Source organism: Neofelis nebulosa, chromosome 13 (genome assembly GCF_028018385.1).
Source record: "Neofelis nebulosa isolate mNeoNeb1 chromosome 13, mNeoNeb1.pri, whole genome shotgun sequence".
Taxonomy (NCBI): Eukaryota; Metazoa; Chordata; class Mammalia; order Carnivora; family Felidae; genus Neofelis; species Neofelis nebulosa.
Genome location: NC_080794.1, coordinates 47,757,806 through 47,781,048, shown reverse-complemented (window position 1 = coordinate 47,781,048; position 23,243 = coordinate 47,757,806). Strand labels below are relative to the sequence as shown.

The following is a 23,243-nucleotide window of genomic DNA, read 5'->3' as shown; positions in this document are numbered from 1 at the left end:
TCTGTTCAGCATCTCCACACCCATCTGCTCTGCCACTGGGCCCCCTCTGCTGGGAGTGCATGTTGTTCTTAGCACTCGGGAATAACAGAGACCGGGGTCCTTGTGATAGCAGCCCTGCAGAGGGACAGCAAGTCCCCAGCTCTGCTTCCAGCCCCCAGTGCACCAAGCGAGTTCACCCAGACAGCCAAGGGAAAGAGAGAAGGGAGAGCAGACCTGAGGATAATGCTCTGGGGGGTGAGGGGTCCTCTTTTCCCTCCATCCTCCTTCATTCAGCAGATCTCTATTAAACGGTGACAGTGTGGTGCACAGGAGACAGAGAGATGCCAGAAAGGGTTGGTGGTCTGCTGGTACAGGAAGACTTATAAACTAATATTTTAATTTTTTTTTAAGTTTACTTATTTGTGAGACAGAGAGAGAGCATGAACGGGGGAGGGTCAGAGAGAGAGGGAGACACAGAATCGGAAGCAGGCTCCAGGCTCTGAGCCATCAGCCCAGAGCCCGACGCGGGGCTCGAACTCACGGACCGTGAGATCGTGACCTGAGCTGAAGTCGGACGCTTAACCGACTGAGCCACCCAGGCGCCCCTAAACTAATATTTTAGAAGACACTGGTTAAATACTAAAAATGATACACACAAGGAGCAATGAAATTTCAGGGAAAATGGTAAACACCTTTGCATTTGTGCATTTTGGGGAGAGGAGTGTTACTTAGACTGCATGAAAGCAGAAGGGAGAAGGAATGTGCTGACAAGCACAATTTGGGAGGTTCATGCTGAGGGGTCTGGATATCTGGAGCATTTGGTTATTAATAGTCAATCACACTAAGAATTACACTTCCCCAGCTCTATCAGGCAGTTTTGGAAGAGACTGCATGGTCTTTCCAGATTCTTCCCTCCTAGGCCAGGCTGAGCCATTGAACTTCCTGGGATATTTGGTCTTGGGACAGAAAGACTCTTATAGCTGAAGCTATAAGATAAAAATGGAAGCAAGGAGTCATTCCCAGGAAAGAGCTCTAATAAGAGGTGGAGGGAGGGGCCCCAACCACATTCAGGTCCTGGCTCTGGTGATTCCTGAGGCCACTGCTACCATGACCTGCTCTGAGATTTGGTCATTCAGGAGATGCCACAGAATTCTTCCAGTAAAGTCTCATCTTTGATTAACCAAGCTCCAGCTGGATTTTTCCACGGGTAACCAAGAGGTTTTCAATAATGGCAGAACATGGCTGAGACACAGCTTAGGCAACTGCACTAGGATAAAGGGAAGAGGGAATATTCTAGAGATGTTTCTGCAGTGGAAATCAAAGTGTCAGGTGGAAGATGAAGAAGTACGAGATTCTGAAATGATGTCATGAAAGCCAAGGAAAAAGATTATTTTAAGGAAAAAAATCATAGTGATATCTCCCCAAAAAGGGGGACCAAGGGATCAAACGAGATAAATATTGGAAAGCGGTGATCTGATTTGGCAATTCAGAAACTCCTAACTAGACAGCAATGGGTTAAGTAGGAAATGTGAAGAAAGGAACTTAAAAAATGATTATTTACTCAGCTTCAAGTCCACTAAAAGCATCAACAAATAGTATTTTCATCCTATAATTCTGGTCTCCAATGTTGTCATGATAATTCAATTTGATGGAAGTGAAATTATTTTACTTTTTGACAGCAGTTTTATGTCTCCTACTTCTATTTTTTAAAATAAGTTAAATATTTTACTTCATTCAAAGAAAAATGTGCTTTTTTCCCATCAGTCACAATAACCTTAAGCTAATAAATCTTTTCTTGATGTACATATTTATTATGTTTTGTTTTGTTTTGTTTTTATTTTTGGGACAGAGAGAGACAGAGCATGAACGGGGGAGGGGCAGAGAGAGAGGGAGACACAGAATCGGAACATATTTATTATGTTTTTATTCTTTGAATAGTTAACATGTGCACACGACTTCTTAAAAGTTCATAAAGTATAGAAGAGTACGAAGTAAAATGTGAATCTCTTTGTCTCGCATACCCTCCCATTAAAAGCAGTTACCAGTCCCTTGCCAATATTTCCAGAGGTAGTGTATGCCCAATATAGGTATAGGGGTGGTTGCCAGAGGGGAGGGGGAAGGACGTGGGGGAAGAGGAGGGGGGAAGGTACAGGCTTCCAGTTGGAGAATGAATAAGTCACAAGAACAAAAGGTCCAGCAGAGGGAATATAGTCAATGGTACTGTGATAGTGTTGTACGGTGACAGATGGTAGCTACACTTGTGATGAGCACAGCATAACATATAATGTTGTAGAATCACTATACTGGGCACCCGAAACTAATGTAACATTGTGCGTCAACTATACAACAAGGAAAATAATACAATGAAGAAAAAACAATAACTTTATTTTTATTGAAATGTAATGGGTGGACAGTGTTATATTAGCTTCAGGTGGACAACATAATGATTCAACAATTCTACCTATTACTCAGTGCTCATCATGATAAGTGTAGTCACCATCTGTCACCAATGTTACCACAATCTTCTTGATAATGTTTCCGATGCTGTACTTTGCATCTCTACGACTTAATTATTTTGTACGTGTATACCTCTTAATTCCCTTTATTGGTTTCATCCATCTCCCCCATCTCCCCTCTAGCAATCACCAATTTCTTCTCTGTATTTAAATGTCTGTTGTTCTATTTGTCTCTTTCTCCTTTGTTTGGTCATTTGTTTTGTTTCTTACATTCCACATATGAATAAAATCATGTGGTATTTGTCTTTCTTTGACTTATTTACTTAGTATTATACTCTCTGGGTCCATCCATGTTGTTGTAAATGACAAGATCTCATTCTTTTTGTGTTGAATAATATTTTATTGTATATATATCACATCTTTATCCATTCATCTATTGATAGACACTTGGTCTGCTCCCACAATTTGGCTATTGTAAATAATTCTGCAATAACCATAGGGGTGCACAAATCTTTTAAAATCGGTTTACTTTGGGTAAATGCCCAGTAGTGGATCCTAAGTATTTTTATTTTCAATTTTTTCAGGAACCTCTACACTGTTTTCCACAGTGTCTGTACCAATTTGCACTCCCAACAGTGCATGAGCATATAAAAGAATGAAACTAGACCACTTTCTTACACTATACACACACACGCACACACACACACACACACACACACACACGCACAAACTCAAAATGGATTAAAGACCTAAATGTGAGACCTGAAACTATAAAATTCACAGAAGGAAACATAGGCAGTCATTTCTTTGACATTGGCCGTAGAAACATTTTTCTAGATACATCTCCTCAGGCAAGGGAAACAAAAGCAAAAATAAACTTTTGGAACTACATCAAAATAAAGAGCTTCTGCACAGAGAAGGACACCATCGACAAAATGAAAAAGAAACCTACTGAACGGAAGAAGATATTTGCAAATGAAATATCCGATAAAAGGTTAAGATATCCAAAGTATATAAAGAACTTATACAACTCAATTCCAAAATGACAAGCAATCCAATTAGAAAATGGGCAGTGGATCTAAAGATACATTTTTCAAAAAAAGACATACAAATGACCAAAGACACATAAGAAGATGTTCAGCATCACTCATCATCAGGGAAATGCAAATCGAAACTACAATGAGATATCACCTTATAACTGTCACCTTGGCTAAAATAAAAAAGACAAGACAATTTAAAAAAAAAAGAAGCAGTACAGCTATATGCATTCCCTTTTGACATCTATGCACACTGATCCTTGCCTTGCTTTTCCTACTTCAGATACCTCTAAGATTGTTCCATATATGCGCATATGTGTCAGCCTCTCTTTTTGAAATGGCCGTGCGGTATTTCCTTGGATTGAGTTACCATATTTTATTTTATTAGACTTCTATGGATGAACTTTTAGGTTGTTTCTATTATTTTGCTAATATAATCAGGGATGTAATAAGTGTTCTTTCTTTGAGCAGACATATAGGACAAATCCCTATAATTGAAACTGCTAAATTAAAGGGAATGTGTGTTTACAATTTTGGTAGGTATGCTCAAACTGTCCTCCCAAGTCTACCAACAATTCATGAGAGTGACAGTTACATGACACTCTCGCCCATCAAAATGAGTCATGGTGCTTTTGCTCTTTGAGAATTGATGTGGGAGATAAAGGGTTAACCTCAGACTGGGCTGATCCAGGAATGCCTGGGACAAGGACCTCAGAGTCCTGTTTCTCCAGAAAGTACAAAATTAAGTTAATGTGGAATATGTGTCTGCCTCATCTGCAGTGTGGCACCGCTCTTGACTTGGGGGACCTGTGAACCAGCACACAACCTCAGGCCACCATGAATACAAAGGTATAAAAGAGAGTGTCAGGTTGCTAAACCCCACACAAACCTTGATGCTTGCATCCCTAGGAAGTTGCTTGGGCTTGTGAGGAGATGAAGATGTGTGCAGCTATGTCACTTGTCCCCCGCAGCCCTTCAGAATCCAAGTGACCTCAGTATTAGAGCCTACCATAACTCATGAATCTATGCAGGTGCACAAATCAGTGGTTTAAATTTACACTTATTTTATTATCAGTAAGGGTGAGCATTTTTCCTACAAGTTCAAAGACTATTTTTTATCCACTTTTATGAACTGTCTATCATGTTCTTTGCCTACTAGAGAGGTAATGTTTATATTCTTGATTTATAAATACTCTTTATATGTTACAGGGTGGGTCACTTTATCATACGTGTTGCAATATTTTTTTCAGTTTTTTATTTGTCTTCTGACCATGTTTATAGTACTTTTTTACCATGGACAATCATTTCATTTTCATAGTTCTACATATCCATCTTGTCTCTTAAGACTTGTGGATTTTATAAAGTCCTTTCAAAGGCCTATTTAATTTTAAGTTTATAAAGTTGTATTTCATGTTTCCTTCTAGTTCTTTTATTTTTCCCTTTTTTTAGTATTCAGTACATCCAGAATTTTATTTTGATATAAAGAGTGAGGTAGAAATCCAACTTTATCTTTTCCAGATTATTACCTAAGTCAGTGCCTTGATAATAAAAGCTTTCATACTCTACCACAAGGCACTGTTATAAGCTCTTTTTCAGAGTTAGTAATACTAGACTTTCAAAATGCTTACAATTTCCCTCAGCAAAAACACAGATTATGCCAACAGAAAGCTAGAGACCTCTAATGCTCTATTCCACCTTTTTATTAACTATTCCTAAAACACACAATATGAAAGGATTTGTAAAATTTCAATAGGTATTGAGATTGTAATTTAGGTAAACACCTGCCAGATGTGCAAAGCATTATCCACTAGCCAATAGAAGGCAAAGAAAAGTACCTGTCCACTCACCCCCATGCATATCTCTTCCTCAAAAAAAAAGAAGCTTTCCTTGACCAGATGGGAAGGTACAACCAGACAGGACAAGAGCCACTCTCTGAGGCTACAATATGTGAATCTATAGGCTTCCTCTCCACATCTGTAGCTTTTTCCCCCCAGAGAGTTCCAGACAGTTTAGTTCAATGACACAATTTCTCAACCACATAAACCAGAGGTGTAAGTGGGTTTGGTGTTAAGTCTCTACCCATGGTAAAGAGGATAGCAATAGGCAAGGGCTGAGCTTTGGAGAGCATGGTGGGTAGGATACGGATGGTATATACTTAGGAGGTAGAGATGGGAAGTGGTAAACATGAGATCTTCAGTCCTACTTTCTAGAAACAAAGCTACATTTTGATTTTTTCCTCTTGAGAGTAAATACCAAAGAAATGGAACCAAGACAGTTCTCCTTAGGTCAATAGATTTGCACATCATGAATAATTGCTAACCCCCAGCAAATGTGGTTGGGGGATGTGCCTGTCAGCCATCCCATTGCTTAAGGTCTGGGATGATGATTCTAATGGCAACAAAATAAATGTGAAACAGTCAATGCAAATTGATCCACAAGCTAATGAGGAAAAGCAGAGCTGGATAGACCTTTTACCTTCTAAGTAAGCTGGGGAAACATCAGAGTTTATAGGAAGATGTATGGTATTGGTCAAGGATCTTGGTTGCGTTAAATGGAAAGCAATTGTAATTACCTTAAGCAAAACAGAAAACTTAGACATAACAGATGGCTAGGGGATAAGGGTTGAGAAAAGGCAGAAACCACAAAATGCAGAGACCTAAAGAGCAGAATGTATCAGTTAGACTCTTATTTAAATGCTACACAAATTGCCTGGCTTTTTGAAGTGAAAACAACTTTGTTGGCAACATCTTGAGGAGTCCCAAAATTTACTGAAAGCCTGGAGAATCTGGCTCAGAAAATGGTCAGAGTCCAGGAGAAGAGGTAACACCAGACATGTGAACTCTTCCCACAGGATGAGTCTGAAGATACTGCATCTGCCTCAGAAGCTAAACGCTGCGTGCCTAAGTGTTGCACCAGCCCCAAGTGACAACAACCCAAAGCTGCCCTGGCACCATCACTTCTGCCCCTGGAAAATGGCCATGGCTGTCACCACTACAGACAACCAGTGAATTCTCTACTGGCCCAGGTCTTAGCATCACTAGCTTCAGAATCTCATGGGGCGCCTGGGTGGCTCAGTTGGTTAGGCGTCCGACTTCGGCTCAGGTCATGATCTCGTGGTCCGTGAGTTCGAGCCCCGCATCGGGCTCTGTGCTGACAGCTCAGAGCCTGGAGCCTGTTTCAGATTCTGTGTCTCCCTCTCTCTCTGACCCTTCCCCATTCATGCTCTGTCTCAATAAATAAACATTAAAAATTAAAAAAAAAAAAAAAGAATCTCAGGTAAGTCCAGCTCATTGGCCACGCCCTGTGTCTAGCTCCTGGCTTCTGGCAGGACTTGACACTTCATATTTGGCTCTTTAGCTTCCATTATGGTAGACTGACTCAGCATCCCCGACAAGACTATGTACGCTGGACAGTGAAGGAAATGACAAATGACCACTCCATCAACACCCTAACTCGAATGTTCTCGGAAGGACATCATTGCCACTCCTGCTGAACACCAATACTGCTACTGCCCCTGCATCTAAAAACCATTTGGAACCAAGTCCTGTCTGCCAGAGGAAGAGACAGAGGGAGCATCAGACCTTCAGGCTTCCAAAGAAAAAGGCAAGCAATAAATAGGGTCACATTGAAAAGAGAATATAGCACCTAAAATTCAGGAAGAGATTTATTTTTATGTTTTAGGAAAATATTTTTTAAACCACATGCTTTGGTTTTTCATTTAGGTAAAACATGGAGTCTATCAACCAAAAGATAAAGAGAGCAGGGACCTGGTTAAGGAAATAATACAAAAAGGATTAATAAGCAGTAGTTGAATTTAATGTTGTTTTAGAGGTTGCTGAAGAGAAGCCAGTGAAGAGGAGGAAAGGCTTGAAAATCTTTCCCTTAGTGCACAGAAGAGCAAAGAAATAAAAAGCTGAAGTCTACAGGTGCTCTTGAAATGAAGAGCCACAGAAACATGAACGATGCACATGAAAGGGAACATAAGACATTGAAAATAATCATCACAGATATACTAAAAGAAAACTTCTCTTAAGAGAGAGAACAGATTAAAGCTGTTCTCAAAGAAGCAAATATAATTAATAAAAAGGAACAACACGTAAATAGGTGATGGGGATTAAGGAGGGCACTTGTCGTGATGAGCACAGAGTGATGTATGGAAATGTTGAATCACTATATCATACACCTGACACTAATATAGCACTGTATATTAACTAACTGGAATTAAAATAAAAACTAGAGGCACCTGGGTAGCTAAGTCAGTTAAGTGTCTGACTCTTGATTTCAGTTCAGGTCATGATCCCACAGTTCATGAGATCAAGCCCCACATCAGCCTCTGTGCTTACAGCCTGCTTGGGATTCTCTCTCTCTCTCTCTCTCTCTCTGCCCCTGCTCCATGAGCTTGCTCTCTCTCTCTCTCTCTCTCTCTCTCACTCTCAAAATAAATAAGTGAATAATAAATAAAAACTTTTCTAAAAAGGAACAACACATACATATATCCCAATGACTTTCAAAATTACAAGAATAAAGAAAAATCCCTATGAACATGAAGACAGGGAAAAACTGATGGCACAAGAAAATAGAAGAAAATATCAAGCTAGATTCAGACTTTTCCTTTCAATCACACCGGATGACTTCCCTATCCTTGGCAGAACATTTGCTTTAGATGTACTGGAGCCCATCTAAATAAAATTCACATTAGAGGAGGGGCCAAGATGATGGGACAGCATGCAAGTTTTTTGGCATCTCTCATCCCTGAAATGCACCATCTTGCACACCTAGAAAACTGATTTGAGTATTAACACAACAATCTACACAACCCGAACTACAGAACGTGGCAGGTATGTGGCATGCAGAGGTGAACTGGGGGAGAGAGAAGCCACAGAGGCTAGAGTACTGTTTTTGCTTGTAGAGAGAGGATGGAAACAGGGGGAGAGTGTGGAAAGCATCCCCCCCCCCGAAAGCAGCTGGAGAGAAAAGAAAGAGTACAAAAGGGACTGAACAAAAAAGGGAAAAGGAGAAAGGAGAGGGTTTAAATTCCCTTAAGACTCTATAAACAGGGGGAGCACAGAGTCTGAAACTCTGTACCTAGATAACCTGGTGTTGCTCTGGTGGGAAGGGCAAATCCTCAGGAGCAGAAACGAGGTCCAAGGGGTCCGAGGGCCACATGGGGAGAGGCGGTTCCCTTGCTGAGAGGACATTTGGTAGAGGCTGTGCAGCCACCCTACAGGCAAAAGTCCCAGCAGACCCTGGAGAAGAACCACATTCATTGGTGCTAGAACAAAGATGTTAATGGGGAAGGCTGGTGCCAGATGTGTTGTGATTTTTCCATAATCCCTGAAACACTGCTGCTACACAATCGTGTGAACTCTTTCTGGGGTGGGCTGGCACCCAGCTGCAGTCTCTGGGCATCAGCAGCAACAGGGTCCCACAAACATTCCTGGGGATGGGCAGGCACTCAGCCACTACTTGGTGAGACCCTCCCAAGGGTCAGAACAGGTCAAAGCTGCAGTCCCTAAGAAGTCAGAGGTTGGGAAACACAGCTGCATCTGAGACAGAACTCAGGAGGGAGGTGCCGCCTGGCAGGCTGACAGCTTGGTCACAGACAGTGTAAAAGGGGGAATGGACAGAAGCCAGAGACAAAGGAGGGGTGCTCGCTCAGGAAGAGCACAGAGTTCTGATACTAGAGACTGGGAAGCTGGGTGATACCATTTTCACCCCTCCTGAGCATGTGCATACACCCCTACATGCACCACTAAAATCCACCCCAGTAGCTAAGTAGCACCATCTAGCAGAGAACAGAGCCATTACACTAAGCCCCACCCAACTGGGCCAACCATGCTGTTCAGTAACACCACAAGTCTCTCTGCCTACTTAGTTTACTATAAAGTGCTTCATAGTTTGACTTCCAGGAGAAACTGATGTAATTTCAATCGTATTTCAGTCTGTTTGCTGGTCCATCTATTCACTTTTTTTTCTTTTTCTTTTCTTAACTCTTGAATACAGAAAGAGAAAAAAATTATTTTTATTTTTCATTTTTATTAAAAATATTTTCTTTAATTTTTTCTACTATATTTTTTGCTTTTTTGTAAATTATTTAAATTCTATTTTCCTTCTATCATTTCATTTTATTCTGTCTTATTATATTCATTTTTCAAGTTTTCAAACATTCTCCTTTTCTGCTTCTTTCCTTTTTTTTTTTCTTTTTGCCTTTTTTTTCATTTCTTATATTTCCCTTTTTTCTCTAATCTAGCAAGCTCCTTTCAACAACCAGACCAAAACACACCTAGGATCTAGCATCTTTTATTGGATTTTTTTGTGTTCTTTTTTAATTTTTTAATTTTAATTTTTTTTACCCTATTAATTCATTTTCTTCCTTCAAAATGACGAAACGAAGGAATTCACCCCAGAAGAAAGAACAAGAAGAAATGACAGCCAGAGACTTAATCAACACAGACACAAGCAAGATGTCTGAAACAGAATTTAGAATCACGATAATAAGAATACTAGCTTGGGTTGAAAATAGATTAGAGTCCCTTTTTTAGAAGTAAAAGCTAGTCAGGATGAAATAAAAATGCTATAACTGAGCTGCAATCTCGAATGGATGTCATGATGGCAACAATCAATGAATCCTTGCGAATCAGTGATATAGAGGACAAATTTAAGGCAAACAATAAAGCAGAAAAAAGAGGGGAACTAAGGCAAAAGAGCATGATTTAAGAATTAGAGAAATCAGGGGCACCTGGGTGGCTCAGTCGGTTAAGTATCCAACTTCGGCTCAGGTCATGATCTCGCAGTTTGTGAGTTCAAGCCCCGCATCGGGCTCTGTGCTGACAGCTTGGAGCCTGGAACCTGCTTCAGATTCTGTGTCTCCATCTGTCTCTGCCCCTCCCCTGCTCACACTCTGTCTCTCTCTGTCTCTCAAAAATAAATAAATGTAAAAAAAAAAAATTTTTTTAAAGAATTAGAGAAATCAGTGACTCATTAAAAAGGAACAACATCACAATCATAGGAGTCCCAAAAGATGAAGAGAGAGAAAAAGGGGTAGAAGGTTTATGTGAGCAAATCATAGCGGGAAAGTTTCCTAACCTGGGGAAAGACACAGACATCAAAACCCAGGAAGCAAAACCCAGGACTCCCAGTAGATTCAACAAAAACTGACCAGCAACAAGGCATATCATAGTCATATTCACAAAATACTCAGGCAAGCAAAGTATTATGAAAGCAGCAAAGGAAAAATAGTTCTTAACCTACAAGGGAAGACAGATCAGGTTCACAGCAGACCTATCCACAAAAACTTGGCAGGCCAGAAAGGAGTGGCAGTATATATTCAATGTGCTGAATAAGAACAATATGCAGCCAAGAATTCTTTATCCAGCAAGGCTGTCATTCAAAATAGCAGGAGAGGTAAAATGTTGCCCAGACAAACAAAAATTAAAGGAGTTTGTGACCACTAAACCATCCATGCAAGAAATTTTAAGGGGGACTCTCTGAGAGAGAAAAGACAAAAAAAAAAAAAAAAAAAAGACCAAAAGCAACAAAGACTAGAAAGGACCAGAGCCAGAGAACAACCAGCAGAAACTCCGACTCTACAGGCAACATAATGGCAATAAATTCATATCTTTCAGTACTCATTCTAAATGTCAATGGACTAAATATTCCAATCAAAAGACATAGGGTAACAGAATGGATAAGAAAACAAGATCCATCTATATGCTGCTTACAAGAGACCCACTTTAGATCTAAAGACACCTTCAGATTGAAAGTAAGGGGATGGAGAACCATCTATCATGCTAATGGTCAACAAAAGAAAGCCAGAAGAGCCATAATTATATCAGACAATCTAGATTTCAAAATAAAGATTGTATCAAGAGATGAAGAAGGGCATAATATCATAAATAAGGGGTCTATCCACCAAGAAGATCTAACAATTGTACACATTTATGTTCCAAATATGGAAGAACCCAAATACATAAATCAATTAATCACAAACATAAAGAAACTCATTGATAATAATACAATAATAGTAGGGGACTTCAACACCCCACTTACAACAATGGACATATCATCTAAACAGAAACTCAACAAGGAAACAATGGCTCTGAATGGCACACTGGACCAGATGGATTTAACAGATATATTCAGAACATTTCATCCTAAAGCAGTGGAATATACATTCTTCTCCAATGCACATGGAACGGTGTCCAGAACAGACCACATATAGGGACACAAGTACAAAAAGATTGAGATCATACTGTGTATATTTTCAGACCACAACGCTATGAAACTCGAAATCAAACACAAGAAAAAACTCGGAAAGTAATAAATACTTGGAGACTGAAGAACATCCTACTTAAGAATGAATGGGCTAACCAAGAAGTTAAAGAGGAAATTAAAAAGTACGTGGAAGCCAATGAAATGCTAACACCACAGCCCAATATCTCTGGGACACAGCAAAGGTGGTCATAAGAGGAAAGTATATAGCAACTCAGGCCTTCCTAAAGAAGGAAGACATGTCTCAGATACACAACCTACCTCACACCTTAAAGAGCTTGAAAAACAACAGCAAATAAAACCCAAAACCAGCAGAGGACAGGAAATAATAAAGATTAGAGCAGAAATCAATGCTATCGAAACCAAAACAAAAACAAAAACAGTAGAACAGATCAATGAAACCAGAAGCTGGTTCTTTGAAAGAATTAACAAAATTGATAAGCCCCTATCCAGTTTGATCAAAAAGAAAAAGGCAAGGACCCAAATAAATAAAATCAAGAAGGAAAGAGGACAGATCACAACCAACACAGCAGAAATACAAACAATAATAACAGAATATTATAATCAGTTATACACCAATAAAATGGGCAATCTGGAAGATATGGACAAATTTCTAGAAACATATAAAGTACCAAAACTGAAACCAGAAGAAATAGAAAATTTGAACAACCCATAACCACAAAAGAAATCGAATTAGTAATCAAAAATCTCCCCCAAAAAACAGAGTCCAGCGCCAGATGACTTTCCACAGGAATTTTACCAAACATTTAAAAAAGAGTTAATACCTAGTCTCTTGAAGCTGTTCCAAAAAAATAGAAATGGAAGGAAAACTTCCAAACTCTTTCTATGAAGCTTCTGTGATGCTGTAAAAAGGAGAATTACAGACCAATTTCTCTGATGATCACGGACGCAAAAATCCTCAACAAGATACTAGCCAACTGGATCCAACAATACATTAAAAATTATTCACCATGACCAAGTGGGATTTATACGTGGGATGCAGGGCTGGTTAAATATCCACAAAATAGGGGCGCCTGGGTGGCTCAGTCGGTTAAGCGACCAACTTCGGCTCAGGTCATGATCTCCCGCTCTGTGAGTTCCAGCCCCGTGTCCGGCTCTGTGCTGACAGCTCAGAGCCTGGAGCCTGCTTCAGATCCTGTGTCTCCCTCTCTCTGGCCCTCCCCCGTTCATGCTCTGTCTCTCTGTCTCAAAAATAAATAAACGTTAAAAAAAAATTAAAAAAAAATATCCACAAAATAATCAAAGTGATACATCACATCAATAAAAGAAAGGACAAGAACCATAGGATCCTCTCAATAGATGCAGAGAAAGCATTTGACAAAATACAGCATCCTTTCTTGCTAAAAACCCTCAAGGAAGTAGGGATAGAAGGATCATACCTCGAGATCAGAAAAGCCATAATTGTAAGACTCAATGCTAATATCACCCTCAATGGGGAAAACCTGAGAGCCTTTCCCCTAAGATCAGGAACAAGACAGGGATATCTACTCTCCCCACTGTTAGCCAACATAGTATTGGAAGTCTTAACCGCAGCAATCATACAACACAAAGGAATAAAAGTCAGGAGGAGGTCAACCTTTCACTCTTTGAAGATGACATGATACTCTATATGGAAAACCCAAAAGCTTCCACAAAAAAACTGCTAGAATTGATTCATGAATTCAGCAAAGTTGTAGGATATAAAATCAATGCACAGAAATCAGTTGCATTCCTATACACCAACAATGAAGAAACAGAAAGAGAAATCAAGGAATCGATCCCATTTACAATTGCACCAAAAACCATAAAATACCTAGGAATAAATCTCACCAAAGAGGTGAAAAATCTATACACTGAAAACTATAGAAAGCTTATGAAAGAAATTGAAGAAGACACAAAAAAATGGAAAAAGATTCCATGCTCCTCAATAGGAAGAACAAATACCGTTAAAATGTCAATACTACCCAAAGCAATCTACACATTCAATGTGATCTCTATCAAAATAACAGCAGCATTCTTCACAGAGCTAGAACAAACAATCCTAAAATGTGTATGGAACCAGAAAAGACACTGAATAGCCAAAGCAATCCTGAAGAAGAAAACCAAAGCTGGAGGCATCACAATCCTGGATCAAGCTGTATTACAAAGCTGTAATCATCAAGACAGTATGGTACTGGCACAAAAACAGACACTCAAATCAATCGAACAGAATAGAGAACCCAGAAATGGACCCATAAACATATGACCAACTAATCTTTGACAAAGCAGAAAAGAATATCCAATGGAATAAATATAGTCTCTTCAGTAAACGGTGCTGGGAAAACTGGGTAGTGACATGCAGAAGAATGAACCTGGATCACTTTCTTACACCATACACAAAAACAAAACTCAAAATGAATAAAAGACCTAAAGGTAAGACAGGAAGCCATTAAAATCCTGGAAAAGAAATCAGGCAAAAGCCTCTTTGACCTTGGCCACAGCAACTTCTTACTCAACACGTCTCCAGAGTCAAAGGACACAAAAGCAAAAATGAACTATTGGGACCTCATCAAAATAAAAGGCTTCTGCACAGTGAAGGAAGCAATCAGCAAAACTAAAAGGCAACTGACAAAATTGGAGAAGATACTTGCAAATGACATATCAGATAAAGGGTTAGTATCCAGAATCTATAAAGAACTTCTCAAACTCAATACTGAAAAAAACAAATAATCCAGTGAAGAAATGGGCAAAAGACATGAATAGACACTTCTCCAAAGAAGACATCCAGATGGCCACTCGACACATGAAAAAATGCTCAACATCACCCATCATCAGGGAAATACAAATCAAAACCACAATGAGATACCACCTCACGCCTGTCAGAATGGCTAACATTAACAACTCAGGCAATGACAGATGTTGGTGAGGATGTGGAGAGAGAGGATCTCCCTTGCACTGCTGGTGGGAATGCAAACTGGTGCAGATACTCTGGAAAACAGTATGAAGGTTCCTCAAAAAATTAAAAATAGAACTACCCTATGACCCGGCAATTGCGCTACTGGGTATTTATCCAAGGGATACAGGTGTGTTGTTTCGAAGGAGCACATGCACCCCAACGTTTATAGCAGCACTACCGACAATAGCCAAAGTATGGAAAGAGCCCAAGTGTCCATCAACAGATGAATGGATAAAGAAGATGTATATATATATATATATATATATATATATATATATATATATATATGGAGTATTACTCAGCAATCAAAAAGAATGAAATATTGCCATTTGCAACTGTGTGGATAGAACTAGAGGGTATCACGCTGAGCAAAATTAGTCAGAGAAAGACAAATATATGACTTCACGCATATGATGACTTTAAGATACAAAACAGATGAACATAAGGGAATGGAAGCAAAAATAAGATAAAAACATGGAGGGGGACAAAACATAAGAAACTCTTAAGTATAGAGAACAAGTAGAGAGTTGCTGGAGGGGTTGCAGGGCGGGATGAGTTAAATGGGTAAGGGGCATTAAGGAATCTACTCCTGAAATCATTGTTGCACTATATGATAACTAACTTGGATATAAATTTAAAAATAAATAAATTATTTAAAAAATCACACTAATAAATTTAAAACTAGATAAACTAAAATATAAAATATTGGTAGTGAGCAATGAAATTCCATAATCATAGCTTTGCATAAATACTTGTTGTAAATATGGTTAAAAGAATAAAATGAGGGGCGTCTGGCTGCCTCAGTCAGTAAAGAATATGACCCTTGACCTGGGGTCATGAGTTCCGAGCCCCACATTGGGTGTAAAGATTACTTAAATAAGTAAATAAATTTTTTAAGTGAATAAAATGAAGATCAGAATTTATTCTAAAAAAAAAGATAAAAATTAACAAAACTAATAATGATAATCTTTTTTAAAATGTTTATTCATTTTTGAGAGAGAGAGACAGACAGAGAGTGAGCAGGCGGGGGGCTAAAAGAGAGGGAGACAGAATCTGAAACAGGTTCCAGGCTCGGAGCTGTCAGCACAGAGCCCAATGCAGGGCTCAAACTCACAACTGTGAGATCATGAGCAGAGCTTTACCAACTGGACCACCCAGACTCCCCTAATAATGAGGTATTTTTAATTAAATGTAGTTATTCATAGAATTTAAACCATGTTGTATGAATCATTATAAGAGAAAGAAAATTTTAAATAAAACAGTACACATAGGATTGGAAGGATTGGAAATAGGAGTGTTAAAATCAAAAACAAGCTGAGACCAACCTTGAAAATTCCTTGAGCAGATAAAACCAGTTTGGTCGGGTAAACAAAGCTGAAGTCAGCTTATTTTGTTAAGACTAACTTGACCCGGGTCACTTCTTGCTTTTGCTTCTAGAAATCATAAGCAAAACTTGAACTGCTTCCCAAGGTTATATGAAGGAACCACTGACCAATTCCCTATCATTTAAAGAAATTCCAATATTCTAACCAATCACCATGAAGAATAGTCACTGCTTTCTCGCTACATACGCTTCTTTATAACAATGCACCCCTGAGCCTCGCTTCATATTTTGGTTTAAGTGCTTCCATTCTGCCAACTGTCTTGTTGGGTGAGCACAATACACTTCTACTAATTACTGCTTTGGTGATTCATCTGTTTCACATCTGTTATTTCTGAACTTTTGACATTCCACAGGATCAGAAGTGAGATCCAAAGAAACCCGCCAATGACTCAGGCTGGTGAGTAAGCAGGTGATGGTACTTGTTTAAAGAAAGTAATTTAAATAAATGTAAGTAAGATAAAAGTTTACACGAAGTCCATGGATATTCATTGAATTTCTAAATCATCTCCAAACAAAATAAACATTAAATGCTAAGCATAAGTTTATCTACTTTGGGCTTTTTAATTTTTTACAGAGACAAAAGGTATTTGAGTATTGATAAACATGTTCTGTGCCACACTGAAATACTTACTACAAGGAAGAAAATACTTCTAGGAATTATGAAATATATTTAAAATTGCTAATCTACTACAGGATACTAAATATGATAGTTCACTATTGCCTAATTCCTAGTTTTCACTGGAAAGCAAAGATTACCAATAGTAAAAATTTATAACTGATATGTAAAAATAAAACTACTAGGTTTAAAAAAAGGGTTAAAAAATGACTCTGTATGAAAACTAAGTAAGAAAAATAGAATATGGTGTGGGAGGAGGGGGGTTGGGTAAGGAAAGATATAAATGATTGTTTGAAATTAAGAAAGGAAAAAGGACAAAACCTAAATGGATACAGGAAGTTGTAAAAGGTTTATGGAAAATGAATCTTCTGAAAGGAATTTTATGCATGGTCAAGCTAAGATTGGAATGGATTTATTTTTTAAAAAGAGACAATTTTAATATCAAAAGTATACTGATGCAGTGTTAGAACTTGGTTTTCTCTCTGTTAAAAGGATAATGTGTTTTTTAGTTTTTTAGATTGGTGGTCTGCTTTTTATAAGGAATTATAAACAAAGTTTCTTTACCTATAATGTAATCTGCCTAGGAAATAAAGATTCTGTGTCTTATGAAATTATTTCCTGTGCTTTACATTGTCTCTTTCAAGTCTTTGATTACTTCAAAAAATAACGGAGTCATCTCTATTAGAGCCAAGGTTTTACTTGCCTTTGAAGTCTTTTAATTGTCACTTTGGTTGAATGGATAACTAAGTCAATTGCATCTTGGTTTGGATCTTTAACCATGGCTATTTTTAAGGTTTTTGTCATTCACAATTATTTTTTACTCTCAATTCTTCTCTAAAAGCATTCTGATCAATTACAAACGAAAGTGTTTTATCCTCAAAGAGATTCACAGAAAGGACCCTACCAAGTAACTTAAAATGCAGGTTTCTGGTGACTTTAAGACCATAACATTAAACTGAGTAAGAATTTTAAAACTTCAATGGAAAACTGATTGATTCATAAAGCTGCTAACCCAAGATGAAGCAAAACAATAATTAAGTGTGTAACACTGAATGAACTGATGAAGATGATTATGATTTTTATTACTTCATTGAAAACAATTGCCAGTTCTCTGTGATGAGAACCTTTCCACAGATCTGTACTGAGCTCCATGAGGATAAGAAACTCTGAAAGAGGGGAAAACAAGCAAACAAAACAAACAAAACAAAACAAAAAAAACACACAAAAAAAAACTATTGCTAATTCTTTATGTTTTGTTTTCCAGATATAAAGAATTCTTTTTTTCATCTATTTTAATCTATAACTTAGAACAATTTGACGGTACGTATTTGCAACAAAGGTTGAAACATTTATCTTTTGCTCCCTATCTGACCCCTGCAGAATTTGGAAACTCTTACTGAATACTATTGTTTTTCATGACAATGTATTAATTTGCATAAGTTCAGTAAGAATCTTTTCTCCTTGTAAAGGGACTAACTGGGTAAATCCTAGGCTTAGCTTCCTAGCTTCAAGAGGGTTTTGAAAGTCCAATCTGAAATTCCTTATGAAAAAGTCCCAGCAAAACAGATATACTTGTTTTTAATATCTTAGTGTTTATTTATTTTTGAGAGAGAGAGCACAAGCGGAGGAGGGGCAGAGAGAGGAGGGAGACACAGAATCCGAAGCAGGCTCCAGGCTCTGAGCTGTCAGCACAGAGCCCCATGCAAGGCTTAAACTCATGAACTGTGAGATCTTAACCTGAGCTGAAGTCGGACGTTTAACCAACTAAGCCAGCCAGGCGTCCCAAAGCAGATTTAAAAAAGCCTATATGGTCAATCACTATTCTTGCTGCACCTCTATAAATATCCAGGCCAAGTTTATTAAAACGAGACTTAATTTGCAAACAAATTAGTCTTACTGTGGTTTCTTTTCATAGAAATGGGGATGATTATAAAGAGAAAAATTATGTTTCAGTCATGTACCTTTGTAGATACCAGATTCCAGTGTTGTTAATTGTCTTTGAGATTTTGTTTTCCACCTATAAACTGGAGTAGATCCTGAATACTTCAAAGTTTTCTCCAACATTTGGCTAGAACTCTCCAAACTAACATTTTCCATTTTCTCTCACTCTTTTGACTTGCAATCACTATACAGCTAAAACTGCCCTTTTCTGGAAGCCATGCAACTAAAGCTGGATAACTTGATATACACTTCAAAGAAATCAGCACAACAGCTCCTGTGTGGACAATCTCCATGCCTACTGCTATGCAGCCACTCAGAGCTCACCAGAGACATTCACAATGCAAACCAGGAATGTGTCAGATTGCCGCTGCCTGCCTTCACTCCATCTAAAGATGCTTAGAACCCGACATCTAGAAATCTTCTCAACTGGCTGCTCTCCAAACTCAGAAACTGAATTTATAATTTGCTTAAACTATTAACCTTTGTTTTTCTTCTGTTTCCATAGAAATGCCTCTCATTAAATTACCTGATTGCTCACATCAGAATGACACCTAAAGCAGGTGAAAATTCACCTGCAACACTGCCTCCTGAAATAAAACATCCTCATATTCATCCTGTCCTAAGTAATCATGAGGATATGTGTTTGCCGAGACATCGTGTTATGCCTATAACCCATTTGAGTTATTTAACTGGTTAAATCTCGGTGTCTACGGTCTCAGCTCTGGGGAATTTCTCAATCTGTGGCTATTGTTCTCCCTATAGTCATCATATTAATCTCACTAGCGTATCGTATACTCTCTCAGGTTTTAAACGCCTGTCAGTCCCCACTCACATGCCACGTGGTATTCACAAAGGATTAGGCAACTGGATGGAATCAACAATAACTACACAAATGATGAAGACGGTGACTACATGGCCCTCTGGCCTGACTACTCAACTAATGGAAACAGCAGATATATGATTCTTTGGCCTGATTACATCAACAGTGGTAAGGAGAATAACGTGATACCAGTTGGTCATACTCTCAACCTGCTGAGGGAATGACCAAAAGGGAGGGAATTCTCGAAACGAAAACCAAACTAGAGACGAGCCTTGAAAATTCCCTGAGCAGACAAAACCAGGTTAGTCATACAAACAGAGCTGAAGTCAGCTTATTTTGCAAGACTAACTTGACCTAGGTCATTTCTTGCTTTTGCTTCCGGAAATCATAAGCAAAACTTGATCTGTTCCCCAAGGTTGATATGAAGTAACCACTGACCAATTATTTATCACTTAAGAAAATTCTAATATTACAACCCTTGTGAAGAATAAACAGTCAGTGCTTTCTCACCAAATAAGCTTCTTATAACAATATACCCCTGAGCCCCACTTCATGTTTTGGTTTGAGTACTCCTGGTCTGCAAACTGTCTTTTTGCGGCGTGCACAATAAACTTTTACTAATTACTACTTCAATGATCAACTGGTTTTACTTCTGAATTTTTGACGGGAGCTGATATTAAATGTTGGGGTTTGGGAGTGAATGGTCAAGAAAGAATTCTTGAGGCATCTTTGGTGCAAAAAGGGTGATTTTATTAAAGCACAGAGACAGGACCTGTGGACAGAAAGAGCTGCACTGAGGTTGTGAGGAGTGGCTGATCATATACTTTTATTTTATTTTTTTTTAATTTTTTTTTAATGTTTATTTTTGAGACAGAGAGAGACAGAGCATGAACGGGGGAGGGTCAGAGAGAGGGAGACACAGAATCTGAAACAGGCTCCAGGCTCTGAGCTGTCAGCACAGAGCTCGACAACGCGGGGCTCAAACTCACGGACGGCGAGATGATGACCTGAGCCGAAGTCGGCCGCCTAACCGACTGAGCCACCCAGGTGCCCCTGATCATATACTTTTAAATTGGGAGGGGGTTAGGGATAGCATAAGTTCCTAAGGAATTTGGAAGCAAGATTTCCAGGACATTGAGGGGCTAGCTGTTGTTAGGATAAGGTCATTTACTACTGTGTAGTAAAACCTTAGTCGTGAGACCCTTCAGGTGTACCTCAATGGGCCATATGCTTAGAGGATGATTGCTAACATATACCTTGGGGGGTAGAGATAAAGAAAGTTTTCAAAGGGATTTTTTTGTATATTAAAGAAGACTTACAGGATCCTGGAGGTTATGATAAGGTCAAGCTAAGGTTGCTTTTTGCCCTTAGCAAAGTATTAATATCAAAGCAGTTGAGTTCCTGGAAGAAGGTCACTCTGTCTGTCTCAAGGACTTGTCAATGGGCTGTAAATTGTAGGGAAGTTTAAAATTTTTCTTTCGTCTTTGTTCTCCACATCAGAGATATGAGTAAGTTTTTGGCAAAACAAAAAACAAGATGAAGAAATGAGATTAAAATGGCAGTTTGACAATAACTGTAAATCAGTTAAATACCCTTGTAAAACAAAACGACTACCTAACTCATATCAAAATGAAAGTGCACCTACACCCTATCTTCGAAAATCTAAAACAAAGTAACACAGAAAGTTTAATTGTGAAAGACTGAACAAAGGTAAACCAGACAACAAAAGTAGAGCCACAGTGCTCATATCAGACAATGTAAATTTCAAACCAACAAAAAAGTGTTAAACTGAACAAATAGGATTGTATTACTTTTGGTGAAGGTACATCCTACAATGACATTCTGATATAAAAAGAAAAACAGTTTATATGCCAGGTAACACAGAATTAAATATAAAGAAGTAAAATCTGTTGGAAATAAAAGATGTCAAAAAAATACCCAAAACAAAAAACACTGTATTACATTATATTAGGTCCTATATGACTTAGAGTCTCTAGAAGACAAAACAGAAATGAAACAAATATGGCTTAAAGTAGTGGTTTTCAAACTGTCTCCACAGTGTGTATGGTCAGGGACAATAAAAGATATTGAAAAGGCAGTTTGGACCATCCATCCTGCATCTACCAGCATTCCACAAGACCTTGCATTTGAAAAACATAGCCTTGAGAAGGCAATGGGGTCGAACATGTTTTGTTGTTTTTAAAAATCACCATGACACTGATTCAAAAGTCAGGTTCTAAATTCAGTGTATGTCAGTATTTAATTTTAATGGCTTCCATGGTCAAAATGCTACTTACAAAAGCCCACAGAACTACATCAAAGAATTAAACCAAACGTTGCCCTCACTCTTTGAATCTATTATGCAAAGGGGTGTGTTTTTTTTTCACTAAAATTCTGTTAGTAAATTTCCATTATCTCAGCTGTCAATCAGTCATTCATGTCAAATATTTGGAAGGTGCAGTTTGTTTTATTTTAACCAAGTAAACTCAAAAACAACAAAATTCTTTGAATGATTTTTAAAGCAAGTTAGATTTTTTTTGAATTCTGAGGTTTCTGGGTATGCATATTTGAGAAGTATTACATGTGACACATATTGTCTTCAGCTACAAAATCACATAAGGATGAAACATTCCAGACACCTGCTTTCAAAATGCTCTTTCCTTAGCACACGTTTCTGTCAAAAACCTGTTTCTCAACTTGTTAAAACATCACCTCAACCTTGAACGGACACATTAAATGGGTTAGTTTCTTCAAAAATGTCTGCCTGGTCACCAGAGGGAAAACAAATCATCAAATTTTAGAATGCTTATCTTCCTGCATGAGAAAAAATGTGTTTCACTCTATCTTTAAATTTGATGAATCTTTGACACATTTTACCATGAGATAACCACCTCTCCTCTGTGAGGGACAAATAATACCCATGGTCACGGCCCTTCTCTTCTGAGTATGTTATAAAGATTCTCCCACTTTTGTTGTAAGCTATATCAAAAACACCCCTGGCTTCAGTTTGGTGTATTTCCTGATCCATGATGGAGACAATGGATAAATTTCACGAAGGATGCAATCCGTGACTCACCCTAGGACCTGTTTTATTCCAGTAGAATCAGCCATTCCATCTGTAACTACACACACTCTGTTTTCCATTCCTCTCCACCATAAAACAGTGGGGTTTTAAAAATTGTTATTAAAGAAGTAATGTACTGTTGAAAAACTCTTTTCTAGCACACTTAAAGAATGTACTAGACTGGCTCACCGTACATGCACAATGTGCTTTGTGCATTTAATTACTGAAAGATCATCTTGGAGACATTCTCAACCAAGACATCTGTACTTTCATCCAACTGTATTTATAAAACCTCCCATACCGAACAATTTGTGCTAAACCTTGTTTTTTCAGATGTATAACAATGGATTTACCTGTTTTTAAACATGTTTTGCTAATAAAGGAAAATACTTTTACATTGTTGTGATGTGGTTTCCTGGGTATAATCTCAGTGGCTTTTACCCAGAAAGGAAGAACAAGTGTATACCCTGTGACGTGTGGCTTCTTGTCTTTCAAACAGAAATCTCAAAACAGATTTTACGTGTTTTAATACATTTGGATTGAATATCGTATAACTTAAATATGGCTTAAAAATACAGACACTTGTTTTCAGGCTCTGAATGCTTAGTTTTAAATGCCTTGCTACTGGGAGGGCTTCACATGACTTGTAGATAGCATTTCACAGTCTAGTATATATTTAGACTTCTTGCAAGATCTGATTACATCATGGTTGCTTTGACCTCTTGGTGTGACTGATGAAG

The 23,243-nt window shown here is 38.3% G+C and overlaps 1 long non-coding RNA gene across 2 annotated transcripts; it reads left to right on the top strand.

The window, feature by feature from the left end:
* Positions 1 to 16,230: 16,230 nt before the first annotated feature.
* On the top strand, positions 16,231 to 20,072 carry LOC131492937 (uncharacterized). Of its 2 annotated transcripts, XR_009252358.1 has the most exons (3): positions 16,231 to 16,329; positions 16,416 to 16,459; positions 17,943 to 20,072. It is a non-coding gene; the product is annotated as an uncharacterized LOC131492937 (long non-coding RNA). The 2 variants fall into 2 exon arrangements; XR_009252357.1 differs by having other exon boundaries at positions 16,309 to 16,459; positions 18,835 to 20,072.
* The last annotated feature ends 3,171 nt before the right edge of the window (positions 20,073 to 23,243 follow it).